Source organism: Odocoileus virginianus, chromosome 10 (assembly GCF_023699985.2).
Source record: "Odocoileus virginianus isolate 20LAN1187 ecotype Illinois chromosome 10, Ovbor_1.2, whole genome shotgun sequence".
In the NCBI taxonomy this organism is placed as follows: domain Eukaryota; kingdom Metazoa; phylum Chordata; class Mammalia; order Artiodactyla; family Cervidae; genus Odocoileus; species Odocoileus virginianus.
The window spans coordinates 13,781,388-13,787,387 of NC_069683.1; positions in this window are offsets into that span (position 1 = coordinate 13,781,388).

Below are 6,000 nucleotides of genomic sequence, written 5' to 3' on the forward strand. Positions count from 1 at the left end.
TTTTTCCCTTGATCCTTAGTCATTTCTTGGCTGATAATGAGGTGTTTAGAGAAAAAATAAAATGAGATGAAATGTAAAAAAAAAAAAAATTCAGGAGGTGGCACGTAGAGATTCAGATTTCCAGCTCCTCTTGCCAAAGTATAAGTTCTAGCAATATAGACCCACATTCCCAAACAGCAAACATATAGACCCAGGGTTCTGGAAAAGAACTCTGTCATGGCTCCCCTGTGTGAAACTGTCTGTGCATGCATGCTAAGTCCTGTCCGACTCTTTGCAACCCCATGGTCTGTAGCCCACCAGGTTCCTCTGTCCGTGGGGTTCCCCAGGCAATACTGGACTGGGTTTCTGTGCCCTCCTCCAGGGGATCTTCCCAACCCAGGGATCAAGCCCACATCTCTCAGGTCTCCTGCATTGGCAGGCAGGTTCTTTCCCACTCATGCCACCAGGGAAGCCCTCCATCCACCACAATTCCTGTCCAGCTTGCCTCCCTCCCTTATGCGACTGGTGGGCCACAGTGCTGTTTTCATCAGGAGCTTACTCCTGTGATAAATGAGGGTTCACCTTCCCTGTGGTTGCAGTGGGAGGGGAGGAGCGGAGACCCACTTAGCAGATGAAGGTGGTAGGGATGGAGACTCCTGGCAGCTCCAGCTCCGGCCAGGGCAGCTCTTTCCCACCCAGCAGGCGGCTCTGGGCAGGTCTCAGAGCTGAATCCATAGGCCTTTGTGGCAGAAGGGACAAAGTCCTATAATTCTCTCTGCTGTGAGCTTCCACCTAATAATCACAGCTGCTGTTCATGTAGCAGACAACATGCTAAGTACGCAACCTGCATTATCCTATCCAGTCGCCGCATTGCCCTCTGGAGTAGGAATTATTTTCATCCTTATTCTGTATATTAGAAGCTCAGGGTCATCAAGTCATATTGCCTATGGCCACACAGCTGGAAAGTGGACAGGAAACTGAGTCTGCAGAGATGTTATCCTGCCCGTGTAAAGATGCCCAGCCCACAGATGGCAGAGCTGGAATTTCGACTTAGGTCCAATGACCTAGAAGTTGAAAACTGATGGTTAGAGGGGCAAACTAGTTTTGGAAATTAGGAATTTGGGGCCCTTTGCTGGGTTCACTGGCTCCCAGTCTGCTGTAGGCTTGACTAATCCCTGTTGACTCACATGCTGGCTTCTCCCCCATTGCCTGTTGCTTGCCTGGCCTCTGGAGAACAACCTTCATGTTGACAACCTTCATGTTCCTTTTATGTCCCCTCACTTTCTCACAGAGTCCAACTCAGGTGAATATAAGCTCTTGGTTCTAGGACAGAGCTGGAAGTCTGTGCTTGTCTCTGTGGACCCCATCCCACCAAGCTTCATGAGAGCTGAGAGCTGAGATTAAGGAGATACGATTTGAGTTCGGGTTCAGCTCCATGACCACAATGCTATTCCAAAGCTCAAGCTTTGTTGGATAGATTGGGCTGGCTCCAGGATCCACTGGCTCACTGGGGGTGGTGGTTGAGTTGACTTTACCATTTTAAGTCATTTCTTTCTATTTGAGATTCCATGTAAAGTGATCCTGCTTTAAATCAGGGTTTGTTAAAGGTTATTTCAGGTGAGGGTTCTCAGGGTCTCATTTTCCTTTCTTGGGGAGGGGGCAGGACAACCTGGGTCTAAGGGAGCAGGTATTAGGGCAAGAGTTTGGGATCAGGCTAGATGGGGCTGGTGGTTACACAGAGCAACCAGAAAGTCCAGGAGACAAGGGAGGGTGGAGGTTCAAAAGCAGAGTCCAATTTGGTACAAGGTGAAGGAGCCAAGCCATGGAGAGAGGAGAGGCCAGGAGCAGGCCAGGGATCACAGTGCAGAGTGGAAGGAAGAGAGGAAGGTTGCTTGGAGGTTTGGAACCAGGCAGGTGCCCAGGAGCATGCTCTGACAGATGCTGTTGGATGATAAATTCAACTCAAGCCCTAGATAGGCTACATCATTCCATTGTTCTAGTCATGGGTGCTTAAGGCTTAGAACAGGACCATGTGAACCACAATACAGAAAAGGAGAGCTAAGCCAGCTAAAATGCTTCTGGCTACAAAGGGAAAGCCTACTGAAAGAGGCTTAAATTTTGCCTGAGTTTCTTAATTCCAACACTCAGTGATGTCACCAAGGACCCAGGTTCTCTCTCTTGTTCCACTCTGATGGTGTGTAGGCTAGAATTCCTAAAATTGACCCTTCTCATGATTCCAAATGGCTTCCAGAGCTCCAGCCATCTTGCTGAGGATTCCTCAAGAGGCCAGAGCAGGAACATTCCTGTTTTGTGTCTCTTTTGAAGAGTTAGGAAAGTTTCCTAGTAGTAGACTGGCCACTAGTAGACTTTTCATGTCTTCTTAGTCAATTCCATTTTAACTAATAACAGACAAGGAGACTGGGATTACCATGATTCATCTTTACGCATCAAGATTTAGTGCCTTCTTTACCCTCTGGTAGCTCAGAGGTTAAAGCGTCTGCCTGCAATGTGGGAGACCTGGGTTCGATCCCTGGGTCGGGAAGATCCCCTGGAGAAGGAAATGGCAACCCACTCCAGTATTCTTGCCTGGAGAATCTCATGGAGCCTGGTAGGCTACAGTCCACGGGGTCGCAAAGAGTCAGACACGACTGAGCGACTTCACTTTCACTTTACCCTCTGCAAGTCTCAGAAGAAAAAGGATCAAAATTATGGCAATGGCAGCAAAGGCAAGGAAGCAGGGATTGATACTGGGTCCAAAAAATACTGTATGCACCACACAGTTTCCTCATGTTCTCTCCTGAAGTCTTAGGGGCCCCATTAGTAGCGTATTATGCGGAAGGCCCCCTACCCCCTTGTTAGCACGGTGGACCATAGTGTTAGTTACTCAGTCATGTCCGACTCTGCGACCCCATGGACTGTAGCCTGCCGGGCTCCTCTGTCCATGGAATTCTCCAGGCAAAAATATTAGAGTGGGTTGCCATGCCCTTCTCCAGGGGATCTTCATGACCCAGGGATCGAACCCAGGTCTCCCACATTGTGGGCAGATTCTTTACTGTTTGAGCATAACTAAATCTAAATTGCATCCTTGGTATGTAAATGGGTGAAACTGAGGCTGCCCTGGAGTGGAGGCTGGGGGTCCACTCAGTTCTCCCTTCTGCTTTAAGGGGGCTCCCCAAATTCCTAGAGGAACTGATCTAATCTAGCCTCCTTCCCCCTGTGTTATAGGCAAGGAAACTAAGTTATGGAGGGTTGGGAATTAGATGACTTTGGACACAGAACTAGAGACCAGTGTATCTCAAAAGCAGTGGAGAGATGATCTTGCCTCACGGGGTACCTGGAATGAAGATGTAAAGAGACTAGTTCAGGCCTTGCATATAGTGTACTCAATAAGGACTAGGGGAATGAAAAGTGAGGTAAGGCAGGGACCCTGTGCATAGTGACCCGGGGAGGAAGCAGAGAGAGGGTCTCTAGCTGGATGGAAAATCATTTAACCCTTCTGGGGCTACAGAGCAAACTGCAAGCCAGAGCAGGCCTGGTAGAAATGAAGCTGCCCCTACCCAGCCCCCACCCTACTCCACAGGCTTCTTCCAAATTCTTCCGCCTGCCTGGGGCTCCTCTGAGACTATTTCCTCCTTCCCAAGCCAGTCTGCACCTGGACAGAAAGCTGATGGTGAGTGGGAGTTCCAGAAGTAGACAAAGACCACCCACAAGAGAACAAGCAGGCTATCTATTCTGAACTTGCTATAGCGGGGGAGTCAGCCACCATCACTCCTAGTGTGGTAAAGATTCAAAGGTGGGCAGAGGAGTGGGAAGGCTTTCTAGAGAAAAGGGAATGCTTCCGGAGGCTATTAAACTGATCGGAAAGGTGGAGGTGGGCTCATTAGAAGGGAGAGGGAGTCTTGTGTGATTGCTTGGTCCTAAGTTGGAAGTAGGGAGTGGAGACCAAAAATAGGAAAATAGGCTGTCATTACCCAAATCCTGAGTGTTCTGGGCTCATGCCACTGGAGGAACCGGTTTAGCTTCCAGGGCTGAGTGCTGCCAAAGCTGCGGGTCAGAGTTCTATCGTCACACATGGTTCGGCCCATGTCCCTTTCTGTTTTCCGTCTCACTGTACAGAGAGGTAGCCCAGCTCTGTGATTTGGGGCAGGATGCTAACTTCTCTGGGGTTCCCTCATCTGTGACCGGGGGCTGTTCATAGGACCTGTTACAAGGGCTTCCCTGGTGTCCAGTGGTTAAGACTTTGCCTTCCAATACAGAGGGTGTGGATCTGATCCCTGGTTGGGGAGCTAAGAAACTATATGCCTCCTGACCAAAAAAACAAAACATAAAACAGAAGCAATATTGTAGCAAATTCAATAAAGGTTTTAAAAATTGCCCACATCAAAATAAATAAATAAAAGTTCCACATCTTAAAAAAAGAAAACCAAAACAGTACCTATTGCAGATGTTAATATGGGTCAACGGGTGTCAGATGTTAACGGGTAATATGCTTAGAATAGCACCTGGCATGTGGTGAGCGTCTAACAAATATTAGCGATAATAATAGTCACAGTGATTATCATTATTTTTAAAAAATAGTGATTGATGATGCTTAGCAGCAAGGGCACTGGTCTGAGGGAAGGGGTCTGGGTCCTGCCCCATCGCACTGCAGCTTTGGGCAAGTCAGTCACACATTCTGAGCCTCAGGCTTGTCTGTGAGATCTGGGGCTGATTCAAACTCACTCCCAGCTCTACGGCTATACATTCCCCACCAGGGCTCAGCAATACCCTGCAGTCACCCTCACACTAGTCGCTAGCCCCTCCTCCCCTCCCCTCCCCCAGCCTTCCTTCAGTTTAGCTCCCGGCACACCTGGGCCAGCTGCTTCAGTGCAGCAGGCTCCCGTGTCCCCGTTTTAGCCGGTTCCAGGTCCTAAATTTAGCCCTCTCACAGGAGCCGAGTTTCTCGGTGTGGGCAGGGCCTGTGTCCAGTGAGGCAGCTATGGGATCATCAGAGGAGGGGACAGGAGGGTGGAGTACCACACTCTAGTTTGTCCTTGGTGTCTCAGACTTATCATGTGACCCTATAGGGCCACGGTTTTCTCATCTAGTAACCAGATTTCATGTACGTCATAGCTCCTTTCATGTACTTCATAACTCCTTAAATCGTCATGTTATCTCCTTTCAGTCACTCAGTTCTGTCTGACTCTTTGCAACCCCATGGACTGCAGCACGCCAGGCTTCCCTGTCCATCACCAACTCCTGGAGCTTGCTCAAACTCATGTTCATCATGTCAGTGGTGCCATCCGACCATCTCATCCTCTGTCATCCCCTTCTCCTCCCGCCTTCAATTTTTCCCAGCACCAGGGTCTTTTCCAATCTCTTCATTAGAACAACTTTCTTTTCTTTCATTTGGGAAAAGGATCTGAGAGGGTAAGTGATTTATCTAATTCTTTCTTCTCACTAGAGGAGCTCTTTTAAAGATGTAAGCAGCTAGGGAGAATCTTCTTAATACATGAACCAGTCATGGAGCTCCCTGCGGCTTCCCCAGGGAACTGAGAACAAATCTGACCTCCTTGCTGTGGTCAGTAGGTGCTCCCTGGCTGGAACTTGGCCTCTGACCTCCTCTCTTTCCACCCCACGGTGAGTGGGACCAAAAGGAGCCAGTGTCCCTAGTAATGTCAGAAAGTTGCCGAATCTGTCTCTTCTGCCTTTCCTGTTTCCCCGGATTTTTGTTCCCTGGAAATAACTGGTTCTTCAACTCTGCTCCTTCACTCCCCGCCCCCCACTGCCCCCTCCCCAGCTTACTTCTCTCTGGCTCTGGACCACACTCAGCTCTTCCCTCCAAAGGGCTTTCTCCTGAGCTGTGACCTCTGCCTGGTCCACCTTTTTCTCTAGCTCTCCCTACAGCTGCTGCTTCCCATCATTTGGGTGAGGTTAAATGCGATCAGAGAGAGGCCTTCTCTGACTTTTTTATCTAGAGAAGTTTCCCCTCTAATATTCTCCACTTGGCTTTTTTGTTTTCTTCATTTTCCTAAACATGCT